Source organism: Marmota flaviventris, chromosome 10, assembly GCF_047511675.1.
Source record: "Marmota flaviventris isolate mMarFla1 chromosome 10, mMarFla1.hap1, whole genome shotgun sequence".
Classification (NCBI taxonomy): Eukaryota; Metazoa; Chordata; class Mammalia; order Rodentia; family Sciuridae; genus Marmota; species Marmota flaviventris.
This window is the reverse complement of record NC_092507.1, coordinates 110242662-110259111: the sequence shown is the minus strand read 5'-3', so window position 1 is coordinate 110259111 and position 16450 is coordinate 110242662. Positions and strand designations below refer to the sequence as shown.

The 16450-nt window shown below is 39.8% G+C and overlaps 1 non-coding gene across 1 annotated transcript; it reads left to right on the top strand.

Moving 5' to 3' along the window:
- Positions 1-14330: 14330 nt before the first annotated feature.
- LOC114096777 (small nucleolar RNA SNORA70) lies at positions 14331-14461 on the top strand. Its single transcript, XR_003583487.2, has one exon. It is a non-coding gene; the product is annotated as a small nucleolar RNA SNORA70 (small nucleolar RNA).
- Positions 14462-16450: the final 1989 nt, after the last annotated feature.

Below are 16450 nucleotides of genomic sequence, written 5' to 3'. Positions count from 1 at the left end.
ATGAACCTGGTTCTCATGATTATGTTCAGGAAGAGTCCCTTTTCTTTATACTGTTAGCAAATTTTCCCTTAAGGACCTCCAGGGCAGCCAGGTTACAGTATTTCATGCCTATAATCCCAGTGTCTCTAGAGGCTAAGACAGGATTTTAAATTTGAGGCCAGTCTTAGCAGTTTAGTGATACTCTCAGTAACATAAGGAGAGCTTGTCTCAAAATAAAAAATAAAAAAAGGATTGGGGATATAGCACAGTGATCAAATGGGTTCTGGGTTCAATACCCAGTACCAAACAACAACAAAAATAAACCTGTGAAAACTGGTGGGTTTGGAGTCCTTTTTATGGGACTATATTATGGCCATCAGAACAGAAAAGCAAGTGATAGAGAATATATGCATAAGTATAAACTACAACAGAATGTCGTAATGGAGGTTCAAGCCAGTTTTTTTGGGGAAAAGGAGTTGATAAACGTTGGAACGGCTCTTTAAATTCTATTTTGTAGCCAAGTTTGGTGGCACATGCCTGAAACTCCAATGAATCAAGAGGCTGAGGCAAGAGAATTACAAGTTTGAGTCCAGCCTGGGTAAACTAAGAAGACCCTGTCTCAAAGTAAATAATAAAAAGGGCTGGGTAGTTGCTCAGTGGTATAGCACTCCTGGGTTCAGTTCCCGGTATGGAGAAAAAAACTATTTTGTACAACATGTTTTATATATATATATATATATATATATATATATATATATATATATATATAATTTTATTATTTCTTCTATAACTGATTGGCAAACCATATTCTAAAGGCCAAATTTGGCTTGCTGACTGCTTTATTAATAAAATTTTATTGGGACACAGTCTTGTTCAATTGTTTGTATATGTCTTTGTGCATTCTCCCTACAATAGCTCATGAGAAATAAAATATTTATAATCTGGCTCATTAAAGAAAAGGTTTGCTTACTCTGCTCCAAAACCATGTGAGATGGGAATTATTCACACTTTACTAATTTAACTGAAACACAGAGAAATGAATTAAGTAGCCCCAAGTCACGGTGCTAGTAAATGGCAGAGCTAGAATCTGACCCAAGATGGACTTTCTTTCCAAAGCCCTTGCTCTTTTTTTTTTCCTAGTGTTGCATAACAGCTTATGTAGGCCTAGTGTTTTACATTGGAAATTTCATTTATTGTAATGAGTTCAGACAACTGTCTATGCATTATTTTCAAGGCTCTGCACAATCCAATTTCAGCTTGCCTTTCCTGCCTCATCTGATACCTCTCCCCTACTAAGCCTAGTAAAGTTGGCCTGTGTCTTCACTGTTCCTAAAACACCTTCCACTTCCTTGCTCCATCTATGATTCCTCTACCCCCCAATAAATGCTCTTCTTCAGTCTTCAGAACCTGTCTTTTCCTCCAGGAACCCCACTTTGACCACTGTGTCCTCTCCTTCCTCCAATGTGGAGCAGACGTGTTTTTTACTTATCTTATGCTGCCTTGGGTTATCGTTTTATATGCATATCTTATCTTGAAAAGGCAGTTGTAAACTTCCTGCCAGTGAGAACTGTATACACCTCACATCACACCCTGATAGATTGTAGCATCCACCTTGGGGCTAATATCAGCAAGTCTATTTGCTTGCTGGGCATTCTTTTTTAGAAATAAACCATTTGAACTCCACACAGCTCCAACATCTGCGCATGCAAAACATGGTAGATTGGGAAAAAGTTGCAAGTAAATAAGCACCTTACCTGTATTTTTGATCTTTTAACCTGTGGGATTAAAAAAAAAAATGTGTAACATTGGGGCTGGGGTTGTAGCTCAGTGGTAGAGTGCTTGCCTCACATGTGTGAGTCACTGGGTTCAATTCTCAGCACTGCATATAAATAAATGAATAAAATAAAGGCCCATCAATACTAAAAAAAAAAAAAAAAGTGTAGCATTATAGCTTTCCCTTCAGCCACATGAGCAAGTGGTACTTTTCCTGGGAGAGTAGCTTGGGATCTGAAGTCAGATCTAGGTATTAAGCCTGTCTCTGCTAATTACAAGCTCTGCCATCTTGGTTATATTACTGAACCTCTGTGGGCTTCAGTGTTCTCATAGTTATATAGAGAAAGTAGTAACTGCCTCTGTGTATTATTGTAAAGAGTAAATTAGGAGATACATTTAAAAATTTTAGCCCAAACTCTGAAACATATTAAGCTCTTCATAGTTAACAATCATTACTTTTCCAAAGTTCTGTTCCTAGATGGACACTAGATTTGAATATTTAAGACTGACTGAATCCTGTCCACCAACTATTGTGCATCAAATATCCTTCCTGACCATGCCATTAAACAACACATCTACAAAGTGACTACTCAATGTAAGCTGAGCAGTTACCAAGAAAGTCCATGAAGAAGCTGGTTTGGTGTCAAATGCCTGTAATCCCAGTGACTCTGGAGACTGAGACAGGAAAATCACAAGTTCAAGATCAGCCTCAGCCACTTAATAAGACCTTATTTCAAAATAAAAAAAAAAAGAAAAGAAAAAGATCTGGGGATATATGTCACTGATAGAATGTCCTTAGGTTCGATCCCTAGTACCAAAAAAAAAAAAAAAAAAAAGTTCATGATGGTGAACTGTAGCACCTACATTTTAATAGAGACATGGAAAGCAGAAAAACAAATATTTTCTCCCCTTCTCTCCAAATACCACTTAAAAGAGACATGTGATTCCGTCCGCTGGAGACACAGTTAAGAAACAGTCATGTGTCCTGGTCTGCTAATGTGATGCCTCAGGGTGTCTTGGGTAACTGCTCTTTGGTAACAATAGATTCCTTCATCTGTCACCTTCCAAAGAATGCAGTACCTGTTTTGCTCCAGCTACCTGGAGGCTGCAAGGCAGCCCTGATCACTTATTCCTTTCTTCCCTAGACTTTCTTAGATGATCATCAGTCTAGTACACACTTGAGTTTTCAGATTTAAAAACTAAGTAGAATGAAGAATTGGGATTGATTTAAGCAACACGGAAAGAGAAGTTACTGGTATTAACCACGGGTGTTGAATCCAGTCTGATTAGCTGAACTCTAGCTTTATAGCTTCTGTCTCTCTTTTACTTGAACATTTCTCAAGATGATCCTTGGAAACTGCATTCTTTGAAGTGATTTGAACTCTTAGAATAGTTACATCTCTAAATTATGTGCCTACAAAGACCCCAGCCTAGGATAAACTCTTGTTTGGATTTTCTAGCCTCTTCACATGAAGAAAATCCCAATATCACAACAGATGCAACTTAAGATATATACCGATTAACCATCCACCTCCTATCAAGCCCTGCGTTCCTATTCCCTCCTCCCTGCAAAAAAAAAAAGAAAAAATCCTGACGTAGATCTAATAACTCTTGCATTCATTTTGAATAAGTATACAGGTTGACCAGTTCCTTTTTCAGTTGACCTTCTGAAGTTGTTAAACTGGTTTCTTTATATCAACAGCTGAAGCAAATGATCATGAACAAAATCTCACAGAAAAAAAAGTAATCTACATACAGTGTGTACTCGGACAATCTAAGTACACAAAGATATAATCATCATCCTGGGACAGGAGTTCCCATATCATGGGCTGGTCTGTGTAATCTCTATAAATAACTGTAAGTGTTAATAATTAAAGTAGCTATTAAAGAACATATTGCTAATGGATAAAGTGCCTCTGGAAGCAACCCCCCCCCCCAAACAAACTCACAGTGAACTCTAGAGTAGAAAAGAAAACAAAGTTTGAGAAATAAAAAAGTTAGTATCATTGAAGTTATGGACAAGAAAGGATTTATGATTGAGAATAGTCAGGAAGTTAATCTGGGAACAGAGAGTAGCTGGAGCGCTAAATACAGGAACACATAAAGGTTACTCTGGGATCTACCCAGCATGGTGGCACACACTTGCAATCCAAGCAACTCCGGAGGTGGAGGCAGAGGAAGATTGCAGTTCAAGGTCAGCCTGGACAATGAATCGAGACTCTTCTGAAAAAACAAACAAACAAACAAACAAAAAAGCCCGCCAATTTAAGACTACTCAATCCACCTCTGAAGTTTCTGCTAGGGGAGAGCCTGTGACTACTGAGTAGTTACATTCCTCCAGGGACTTAAGAACTACTCTGTTGCTGAGCACTTGGGGGATGGGGGCGACAGGCAGAGATAAGAGTAGGGGAAGGTCCTTGTGCTACATGTTCTCATTCACATGTAGAATCCAAAACAGTTCATTTCATAGAAGAAGAGAGTAGGTAGTGGTCAGTAGGGGATGGGAAGGAGAGAATGGGAGGAGAGATCACAGGTAGTAAAATTTGGTTCCATGATGGGGAGTAAGTCCTAGGGTTCTGTAGCACAGAAGGGCCAACTATAGTTTACAGCAATTTATTATAGATTTTATTTAAAAATTGGAAGAGTGGTGTTTTGAAGGCTCCCAACACAAAGAAATAATAAATGTTTAAGGATATTGAAATGCTAATTGCCTTGATTTGATCATTTAGCATTTGTATGCTTGTATTGAATTATCACATTGTAACCCATACATATGTACAACTTTAATGTGTCAACTAAAAACGAATTTTAGGAAAGATTCCTGTGCCAGAGAGCTTCAAGATGAAAATGTGTCATGAACCAATGTCATGAACCAAAAGAAGACATAAATGGGGCTGGGGTTGTGGCTCAGTGGCAGAGTGCTTGCCTGGCAAGTGTGAGGCACTGGGTTCGGTCCTCAGCACCACATATAAATAAATGAATGAAATAAAGATATTGTGTCCATCTACAACTAAAAAAAAAAAAAAGGAAGAAGAGACATAAATGTTTTGTGGGATGGCTTATTAGAACTACAGGCATTCACAGGGTGGAGACATGACAGCAAAGAGGCAAGGGACTTAAAGATTGTGGGGAACCCAACCAAAATCCTTGTAGGAAAAAAGGGTTGAGCCTCAGTCACTGAATAGGAGCCTCAAGAGTCAAATCCAGACCCTGGATAATTTGATGTCTCTCCAAATTATTTATTTATTCATTTATTTATTTTTAAAGAGAGAGAGAATTTTTCAATATTTATTTTTTAGTTCTTGGCAGACACAACATCTTTATTTTATTTTTATGTGGTGCTGAGGATCGAACCCAGCACCCTGTGCATGCCAGGTGAGCGCGCTACCGCTTAAGCCACATCCCCAGCCCTCTCCAAATTTTAATAGAGAAAGTTTGGACTATAGAAGATTATTTCCATGATTAAAAATATCTCTTTCTGTTCAAATAAGGGATCTATTATATGCACTAGCTGTAGTGGAATATTTTACTTATTTGGAATTGTCTTTTGCTTCAAAATTTTTCCAGTTCTCAAAATTGGAAAGCATTAGTCACTAACACTCACCAAGGATAGAGATAACTTACTTGTATGTAGTTACAAAGCCTTGTTCAAGATATGTTTTCTAAAATAAAACAAAGCAACTTTCTTAAATCACTGGGACAGCAGCAAGATTAGTAGTGATATGTGAAGAGTGATTTTTATTCTTAAACCTAAATACGTCTTTGAAATTCTCTCTCTCTTTTTCTTTTTCAGTGCTGTGGATCAAACCCAAGGTCTTGTGCATTCTAGGCAAGGGTTCTACCACTACTCCATACCCCCAGCTATAATTCCTGTAGTAGTAAGAATCTAGTCATATCTCACCTGTGTAATCTATATATGTGAATATATTTTTAAGTTCCCTTTCTCTTAGTCAAGTTTATTGGTTTTCATGCCAATAAAACATTTAACCACACATTTATAGTTTTTATTCTCCATTTTCACTTCAGTTTTCTAACCAGCTAACTTTGTGGTAGGTATACTAAAGGAATTAAGAATCTCTGTGTCTCTCTCTGTGTCTCTCTCTGTGTCTCTCTCTCTGTCTCTCCCTCTCTCTCTTCCTCTCTTTCTCTCTCCCTCTCTCTCTCTCACTACACACATGCACACATACACACACACACACACATATATATATATATATATATATATGCATCATCATGCTTGACTCTTTTATTACCTTTAATATGATTGCATTTTTTTCTTTAAAGGTGAATGGTCAAAATATCTAACTCTATGTAAGTAATAAGATACACATATGTGTGTGTGTGTATATATATATATATATTATTTAGTATTGGGGATTGAACCCAGGGTACTTAACCACTGAGCCACATCCCCAGCCCTCTTTTGTATTTAGATACAGGGTCTCACTGAGTTGCTTAAGGCCTTACTAAGTTGCTAAGGCTGGCCTTGGACTTGGGATCCTCCTGCCTCAGCCTCCCAAGCCTTCTGGGATTACAGGCATGTGGCACGGTGCGTGGTGAGAATCTATATTATGAAACACATTTTATTCCTGTATTATGCCACATGTTGTTCAGCATCAGAATTCAGCTGTTGGCCTTGGGTCTTCATGGGACTGAGTCAAGACTCTAATTAGACCAAGAAATGTGCATGTATGTACCACAGAAAATCTCAATAAAGACAAACTGAAGTTCTAGGAGTCTTTCGACATTACTGTTTAAGCGCACTTCCTTCTTGAGTGACAGTAGAACCAATTAAATTTCATCATTTGTGTTATGAGTGTTGGTAGAAACATGAGATAAATGGGACCAAATCTCTGATTAAGTCCTGTAATGTTTTGGTGCCCAGTGATTGAGGTCTGGGGAAACAGTCTGCCCTGTCTTACTTTGTAACCATGTTTATGTCACTGAAACTCTGAAACTCAGTTTCTTTATCTGTGAAATGGAGTTATTAATACCTAAGGAGTCTTTCTCAGAGCACCACTGGAAGCGTAAATAAGATAATGAATATGAAAATATTTTTGCAAACTGGACAAATTTGGTCATGTGTGGGCTGTTACTTTATGAAACAGGGAGAATATAAGATTGTTAAATAAGTGTGCCAATGAGAATCCTGACCCTGCACTTCTTGATGTCTTGTCAAATGTTTCTTTTGAGCCTGTGGTTCATATTATATTGGGAAACAGGATGTTATTGGAAAGAGCACTGGCCTACAAGTGTGAGATACTAGGTCATGTCCCCAGCATCACACTAAATCAATGTGTATGAATGTGGGTAAATCACTTGACCTCTTTAATTTCTTCATCTGTGAAATTAAATGTTTGGCCATATCCTTAGATATCTTGCAAGTCTTCACACTAAGATACTCAGGATTTGCTGAAATACACATACCACAGGCTCAAGAAGCTTTCTTTCTCACTGAGTTTTTGTCTGGTGTCATATCAACATAAAAGAGGTGCTCCACAAAAATAAATGTTGAATATAACCATGACAGTTCAACCAAAGTGCATATGTGATACTGGGGACTGAGCATGTCAAGCTAGCTCTCTACCACTGAGCTGTATCTCTAGACCTTTATAATTTTAGAGTTTTGCTAAATTACCCAAGGCTGATATTGAATTTGTAATCCTCCAGCATCAGCCTCCTGAATAACTAGATTATTACAGGTGTGTGCCATCATGCTTGGCTCTTTTATTACCTCTAATACATTTGTATTCCTTTCTTCAAAGGTGAACGGTTAAAATGTCTAACTATATAAGTAATAAGAAATACTTTCCTGAGACTTATCTAAATAAATTCACAAGTCTAGAAAGTGATTCTGATCTTAGTTTGAGAAAAAAAAAAGTCATCATTTCTTGAAAGGGCTATACTATTTGAATTCAGAAATTTCTGGAACTTAGCTCCATTGCCTTGTCTGTGTGATTTCTCCTAACACTGAAATGTTAAGATCTAAAACAACCCCCTTTACTTTTTTACTCCTCCCTCCCCGGACTCCCACTGTTTTACTCTGTCCTCATTTTGGCCGTCCAGGATGCTCCAAAGTCCTTGTTTGTGACCAACTGCTTCTAGACTTTAGGTTCTTGCACCCAAGATTCCTTCAACCTAGAATCACTGCTTTGTTCTTCTCACCCTGGTGAAACTCCTCCTGCTTCCAGGTTAAAACTTTCTCAGAGTAGGGCACGGTGGTGTACACCTATAATCCCAGTGGCTCCGGAGGTTGAGACAGGAGGATTGTGAATTCAAAGCCAGCCTCAGCAAAAGCGAGGTGCTAAGCAACTCAGTGAGACCCTGTCTCGAAATAAAATACAAAATAGGGCTGGGGATGTGGCTTAGTGGCGGAGTACCCCGAGTACCAAAACAAAACAAAACAAAAACCAACAAAACTTTCTCAAGAAAATGTTTCCTGACTCTGAAGACTAGCTTAAGGACTAGTCATACCATGATAACTTTTCTAATGCAATGTCTCTGCATTGGGTCATTTATCACATTGGATTATCATTAAGTTATTAAGGTTAAGGAGTTCCGAGCACAGACCCTGAAGCTGTGAATACTGCTGGGGGTTTAAACCAACTAGAAGGTGAACTGGGCAAGGATGATAAATGGTAAGTGCCCCACAGGGTTGTTGAGAGTATTAAATGACTAAAGATTCATGTACAGAAGCATGTAGAACAAGCTTGGCACATGGTATCATGTAACATTTGCTGATTTTGATATTGAAATTATCACCATGTGTTTGCTTCACTGGAGCCTATAAGTTCTTTGAGAGTGGGAATTCTATTTTATTCACTGATGTATTTATGCTCCATAAATATTTATTGAATAGATTGATTTGTCTTTTCTCCTTCTCTGAAGTTATATCCTCTAACTTGATTGAAGATGATAAAACTGGTAATGGAGCCACAAGGCTCACAGAGAGGACATGAGAAGTAGGTGGGGGAATGTAGTCAACTAGATGCACTTGTGATTTTATTCAGAATGGGCTAAAGTGGTTTTGACAACACCACTTAAAAAGCTGTGGCTAGTGATAAAAAAAAAATTAGCAGGCTGATCTAAGTATAGACATCATTGAGTGTAGACACAGTAGAAAATAAAAACACATAACAACAACAAAACCCAGAATGGTTTAACAGAAACACTTTTCCGTCTGTCAGTAATTCTTTTCCAGTCTGTGTTTCAATGCCTTGTGCGTATCCACCTCCTACACTCCCTTGGCTGGCTCAAGATGTCATTCAGGGTCTGTACCTACTTCTCCAGTCTCAGACATTGTCATTCTGTGTAACTGTTCTGCCCCATTCCCTGCCCTACAGCATCTCAGGTCTTTGCCCTTACTCAAAGTGCCCAGAAAACCTCGCTTCACCTTTGGGCTCAGCTGCCCCTACTAGGAAGCATCTCTGACACATCTCTGACACTCCCCATTTCTTATGTGCTCCCATTGTCTGCTTTGCAAGCTCTGTCCACATGTGCTTAGTGTCCTGCCAGATTTCTCTCAGGGCCTTCATCTTCAGTTTTATTCACTGATATATTCAGGCTCCATAAGTATTTCTTATTATCAATTGTCACTAACATTGAGCACTACACAGGGAAGAGAATGGCATTGGTGAACACAGTGTGTTTATGGCTACTGAGTGAGTGAGCCTGTGGGTGAAGGGATGGATGGAGACTACTTCTTGGCTCTCCTCTTCTCACTCTGAGTGTTCCTATTCAGAGTAAACTCTTGTCTCTTAGCCTTAAATTCAGCATCTGAGGCCTACTCAAGAACAGTCTTGGGTTAATATAGCTTTTCTTTTTGTGGTACCGGTGATTGAGTCCAGGGGCAATTAACCATGGAGCCACAACCCCAACCCTTTTTAATTTTTTTAAATTTTGAGACAAGGCCTCACTAAGTTGCTTAGGGCCTTACTAAGATGCCGAGTCTTGCTTAGAACTTGTAATCCTCCTGCTTTAGCCTCCCAAGATACTGGGATTACAGGCATGCACCAGTGCTAATGAGCTTCTCAGAACTTCATTATCCTTACTTGTGAAATAGAGATTATTTGTGAATATTAAATAAATGAGATGAATTCCAGTTGAAAATAGTTCCACATAGATGACCATAGCATCTGCAAACAACAGTTTTATTTCTTTATTTTTTTTTTTTAGAGAGAGAGAGAGAGAGAATTTTTTTAATATTTATTTTTTAGTTTTCGGCGGACACAACATCTTTGTTTGTATGTGGTGCTGAGGATCGAACCCAGGTCGCACGCATGCCAGGCAAGCACGCTACTGCTTGAGCCACATCCCCAGCCCTATTTCTTTATTTTTTAATGTTAATAATTTTGATTGTCTTCTCTTGTTGGGTTGGTGTAGATTTCCAGAACGAAGCTGAAGAATAGAGTGACCGTGGGTATTCTTATCCTGCTTTAAAACTTAGAGAAAGAACATCTAATGTTTTCCCATTACATCAGGTAGTGGTTTGTTTTAAAAACTTAGTAAACTAAATATTTTCTAATCTTTGGAATACTGAGTACAACTATACCTTGGCTTATATGACCCAGTTTTTCCTGTTACTTACAATTGATTTTCTTCTACTCTCCATTCTTGACATGTTAGAGGTTCCAGAGTCTATGGAGCCCAGCAAGGAAGCGGTCTTAGGCTTTGGTTAGGGGAAATGTTGTCAGAGGCAGGCTATTTTAGGGACAGTCCTCAGCCTGGCTAATCCCAGTGATAACATTCCCTCCTCCTCCCTCCACTTCCTTTGATCAGATGGGAAACACTTTCACTTTCTTCTTCCCCAAATTCTCCTCTGGGGATCAAGATGTGCTTCAAAAATCTGAACACATGAATGAAATATTTATTTTTACCATTATACTTTAATAAAAAGCTTACTGTAAAAAAGTATATCCAAGAGAAGTTATCCATCAATGAACATTGATGCTGTTCCCCACAACTGTTTACAAAATCTTCATTAGATGTATTCAATGAACATTGTTATGAATCCCTACTATAATAGCTGAGCACTGTGTTAAACTCTTGGGACAAAACTATGAATAAGGGCTGGGGCTGTAGCTCCGTGGTAGAGTGCCCGCCTCACACGTGTGAGGCACTGGGTTCGATCCTCAGCACCACATAAAAATAAATAAAGATACTGTGTCCAACTACAACTAAAAAAAATATATTTTTTAAAAAAAGTATAAATAAAACAAACAGTTTCTAATCTTCATGAAGTCTCCATGCTAGTTGCAGGAGAGAAACAAAAAGCTGGTAAACAAAGTTTAAACTATTTCAAATATGAAGAAAGCAAAGAGCTAACAGGGAATCAGGTAGGCTACTTTACTCGGACTGGTTGGAAAGATCCCTATCTGGAGGTGACACCGAGGTTTAGTTTTACATTCTCCCTGGTGTTAGGGATGGACAACAGGGCTTCACACGTGCTAGGCAAGCACTCGACCGCTGAGCCTGGATGTTTTAGGTTTAGGATGAGGAGTTACTCACAGGAAGGCTGGGATAGGAGCTGGATTGTTAATTCTAGGCAGAAGAAAGGAAAAGGCCCTGATATGGATGTGAATAAAAGAGGAACTGAAGAGGAAGACACTAAGTGGCCACCAGGAAACAAACAAAACAAAATGACACGAGACCAGAAAATCAAGCTGTAGGTTGCCTATTGATAAACCAACCAGGCTCATCTATATCTTTAAGGGTTGGAAATCCTTTTTTTTTTTGAAGCAAATAATCCAATACAAAGATGAAACTAAGTCAGGCACTGACTGACTTACCATTTAAAACCTAGAAGGTAGTCAGGTGGTGGGTTTACAACACACAGCTGTAACCATCCAGGCTTGGATTGTGGAAATAGAGAGCTGACGCTGGGGACAACCGCGTGTCCTTCCCCTCAGATACAGAACTCTTGGTTGATGGCTGATGTTTATGTAAGTCTGTGCTTTTGACCGCTCTTGATTTCCCTTCCCTCTTTTTCTGAGTAATTTCACCACAAAAATATACTGAAAAACATTCCAATTCCCTGAGTTTACTCAGGACGATTTCTGTTGAAATAGGCAGCGTTCAATTCAAATTGGATACACAAACAGAATGGCAGGAGAGGGGAATTTAGTGGTTTGTAGGATTGAAAAGTACCAGGATAGATTAGAAATGGCCACGTGAAAACCTCACATAAATTTCTCTCTCCGTCTCTCCGCTCTTCCTTTTGCTGCACTGACTGCGTGCAGGCCACATTTTCCATCATGTTCAGGTTTATCTTTTTGATTAGCAGTTGCTACAGAGAAAGAGGGCTTCTTTGACCTTAGCTTCTGCGTTATATGCCCGTCCCTGACCCAATTACTAGTCTGTGGGGTGTGGGAGGTGGAGACTGGCCCAGGCTGGGTTATAAGGCCAGCCCTAGAACTGGACAATGAAGAGGAAGAGGTGGGGAAGAAAGCACCCTGTTCCCCACAAAAACCCAAACGGAAGGAGAAGTAGGTGGTTAGAAGGAAAAATCAGGCTATTTTCACAAGAAAAAGTAGAATTGGATGCTGAGAGAGCCATCAAAAAGCAGTAGCCACATACTGTGATCTATTTCCTGCCTTCTGTTTGTCCATACACATGATTTTAAAAATGCCCCTACTTTCTGGGCATGGTGGTGCACACTTGTAATTCTACCTACTTGGGAGGCTGAAGCAGGAGGATTGCACGTTTGAAGCCAGCCTGGATAACTTAGCGAGATACTGTCTCAAAGTAAAAGTAAAAAGGGGTGGGGATGCAGCTCAGTGGTACAGCAACCCTGCATTCAGTCCCCAGTACTGGGAGTGGAGGGAGGAAAAATCCCTACGTAATAGCATGAAATTACCCTACATATGCATGAAAATCCATCCTCTTGTGCTCCAAAGGGAGTGTACATTTTCTCATGTCTAACTTGTCTCGGTTTTTCTTGGTCCCCAGCTTCTAGTCCATGACGTTTTAATGATTTTCATTCTCTCTACAGCCTGTGGCTAAACTACAAATTCAATCACTCCCTACACAGTCTGTGTAAAATGGTGGAAGGGAAAATAGGGTAACTCTTACATGAAAGCAAAGGAGAGGGTAAATAATAAGCACAGAGACTGTCCTAGAGGAAGTATCATATTCTTGCTAATTAGAAATAGCAAGAATTACCTGCCCTGAAGAGAACTTGAGTTTTCTGGCCAATTTAACTACTTTCAGTTTTACTCTCAGAAAGGATTCTTACTGACTCTTTCTCCATGACCCCGACTTGATGGAAATTGAGGAGGGTTCCTTTTCTTGGGAACCGAGCTGTTTTAGTCACTCACTTGATATTGTATTTCAGAAGTATGAAGTTCATCTCTGCTCTAGACCCTGGCCTGGAGTTTTAAAGACAGGCTTAGGGCTGGCTCATTCTCCAGTTTTGTGTTTAATGGTGGCCATTTTGGCCTCTGCCAGGGTGATTTGAAACGGTTGTCTGTGGGTGAGGACTAACAGATTGGCTTCTGGTGCAAGGCTGTGTCTTAGTGGATAGCTCTTTTAATTAGGGTGACCTGCTTTAGAGCAGTCATCTAGGTCTAATTATTAATAGCACCCCTATTTGCACTCAAAATTGTCCCATTTCAGACGATAAATTATATGGCCACTGTACCTAAAATGGGGTTAATTCTTCCCTTCTTCAGATAGGGACAGCACAGCAGGAGGAGTTTGATGCAGACCTGGGTGATAGTCTTCCCATTTTTAGTCTTTACCTTAACATCATTTCGGTCACTGTTTTGCAGGATGGCGATTTCAGTTCTTTGGCATGACTGGGTGTATTGGACTCTTTTTCATTGGGGGTTGCTGGTTAATAGCAGGAAGGAAAACTTATAGCCAAGCTTTCCTTTCTTTCTCTGCTTCTACATAGCCAGTTTCAATATCATCATGTGCCTTTCTTTAGATAATTTATAAAATAATAAGTAGTTTAAAGTCTCTAAAATACTGACATTGGTCAATATCTCAAACTCTATCCCTGACACGGAGAGGTCTGACACCTTTCGTTCAGTTTCTTGGCAACCATTTCAAAGGGAATTTCAGCTCCCTAGCCTGGCACAGAGCAATCTTTTCTATTCTCACTTTTCCTCAACCCAGCCAATTGCTGGGCTGCGACATCCCACATAACAGCTATATAGAACTCTTCTAGCTACAAGTTAGAACTAACTCAAAATAGCTTAAGCCCCAAAGGGAATGTTTTGGCTCATGTAAACAAAAAGTCTAGGGGTATCTTGGTTTCAGGCATGATCAAACAATACTGTAAAGATTTGCTCGTGTGTGTTTTCCTCTGTCTCTCTTTCTCTCTCCCCGCACCCCTAGCTTCCTCAGTTCTACTTCCTGTTATATCTTATCCTGCATACGGCACTGGAAGTGGCTCATTAGCAGGTCTGGATCCTGTACCACCACTGAAATGGAGGTAGAGGATGGCTCTGCACCTCTCTGAACCACAAGGACTAAAGGTGGAAAGCCGGTTATTTATTCCTAAAGGTGAGGCTATCCAAAAGAGGAGCAATGGATGCTTGCCAGGTTAAGAAAAATAACAGATGTATCACTTCTACTTGAAAACTTTAAACATGTTGGCAGCTGGGCTTCTCTTCTTACGGCACCCAGTGTTCAAACAGCAGACTCTTCAGTCATGTACACAGCCTGTTGCTGATATGAGCTGCCCTAAGGGATCTTTGAGACAGTCCTTTAAAATAAATGCACATGTCTCTGATCTAGGGCTTTTCACAATCTAAGTTCCAGACAGGTATGCTTGTCACCTTTGGGAAGTCCCAGGGCATGGTGGCCAGAGTTCACATTGATCAAGTCATCACGTCCATCAGCACTAGGCTGTAGAATAAGAAACACATGATTAAGGCCCTTTGCAGGGCGAAGTTCAAGCACTCCCGCCACCCACCAAAGATCCACATCTCAAAGAAGTAGGGCTGGGCTGGGGATGTGGCTCAAGCGGTAGCGCGCTTGCTTGGCATGCATGCCGCCCAGGTCCGATCCTCAGCACCACATACAAAGAAGTAGGGCTTTACCAAGTTTAATGAGGATGAATTTGAAGATATGGTAGCTGACAAATGGCTTATGCCCAATGGCTACAGGCTCAGATTCATCCACAACCATTGTCCCCTGGACAAATGGAAGGCCCTACACTGTGAGGGCTTCCACTATGCTACCTTCTCCTTAGTAACACCTGTCAATAAATCCTGCTTCCTGTCCACCTACATAGTAATAATAATACAAAATAAAACTAGAACAAACAAACAAAAAACCAACCAAACAAACAAAACAATAAGTGTTGAAAAAATCTGTCCAGGTTCTTGAAATATGAGAATGAAAATAGTTATCTAGGGGCTGGGGATGTGGCTCAAGTGGTAGCGCGCTCACCTGTCATGCGTGCAGCCCGGGCTCGATCCTCAGCACCACATACAAACAAAGATGTTGTGTCCGCCGAGAACTAAAAAATAAATATTAAAAAATTCAAAAAAAAGAAAATAGTTATCTATTTTACCTCAAAATGTTGAAGAAAAAATGAAAAAAAAAAAAAAGGCAAGGGTACACTATTTGTTTAAGAATAAAATAACAATCAGTAGGCATATAAGTTGAGACTTTTCTGAAGTTGCTGTGTACTTTTCAAACCTATTGCTAAGCTGATACTCTGATACTGGGGAAGCCTGGTTCTTCCTTTCACTGACTTGTCTATTACCTTCCCCTGAGGACATGAAGGGCAGGGGAGGGCACATGACAAGGGAGAAAGGAATGTCATTTCTGTCGGTCTCAGGCTCTGCATATCTTAGCTGGGAATGTGAAGTTTATTCACTTCAATTTCAACATCCCAACAACGATCCGTTGCAGGAATTTGTTAATTCAACCAGTATTCCTTGAGCGTTAATCCCTTATCCTTTCTCCTCCGTCTTTATGTTCCTCTCTCTTAGACCTTTTCCATCAGCATTTAAATATTCCCAAGGATCTCTCATCTTAAAAGGCAAACAAATGAACCCCCCACAAACAGAAAACCTTCCTTTGATCCTAAGCTACCAATCCTTCACAACCAAATTCACACATTTCGTGTTCCTTTTTAACTGTCTGCATCTCTTCCCTCCCATTTCCACTCCCGCCACTTGGGTTCCACTCCTGCCCCATGGGAACAAATGGGCTTATGGAAAAAGCACCATTGTCCTAGAACACAAACCCTTGTATAAAGTTGTGCAGCACTTGAAAGCTATACAGTGATTGTGTGATGTCTGTCTTTTCAACTGGGGTGTAGACTCCTGGAGGGTAAGACATAGCTTGCAGTTACTCAGTGAATATCTTATTGTTGGATGTTATATGTTTACTCAGGCACAGTGCCGGGAGGAATGTGTTAAATAAATCTATGTTGAAATAATGGATTAACTGGGATTGGAAACAAAGGAGAGGCACAGATTTGGTATGGGGTGGGGATAGTGAGTAAAATTTTAACTATCCTGAGCAGAAATTAGAAATGTAGAAGGAAGCTTTTTGGTGTTAGAAGCAAGGCAGAAAATAGCTTCAATGAATACAGATCATGTAAAATGCCACAGGCACACTTACCACTTTTTCAGGTAGAGCTATTAGAGGCTATTTGTTTTGACGATGGTTATGAACTCTTTCTTGGGACAGTAGGGGAGCATCATTAGAATGTTACCAGGCTGTAAACTGTAAAGAA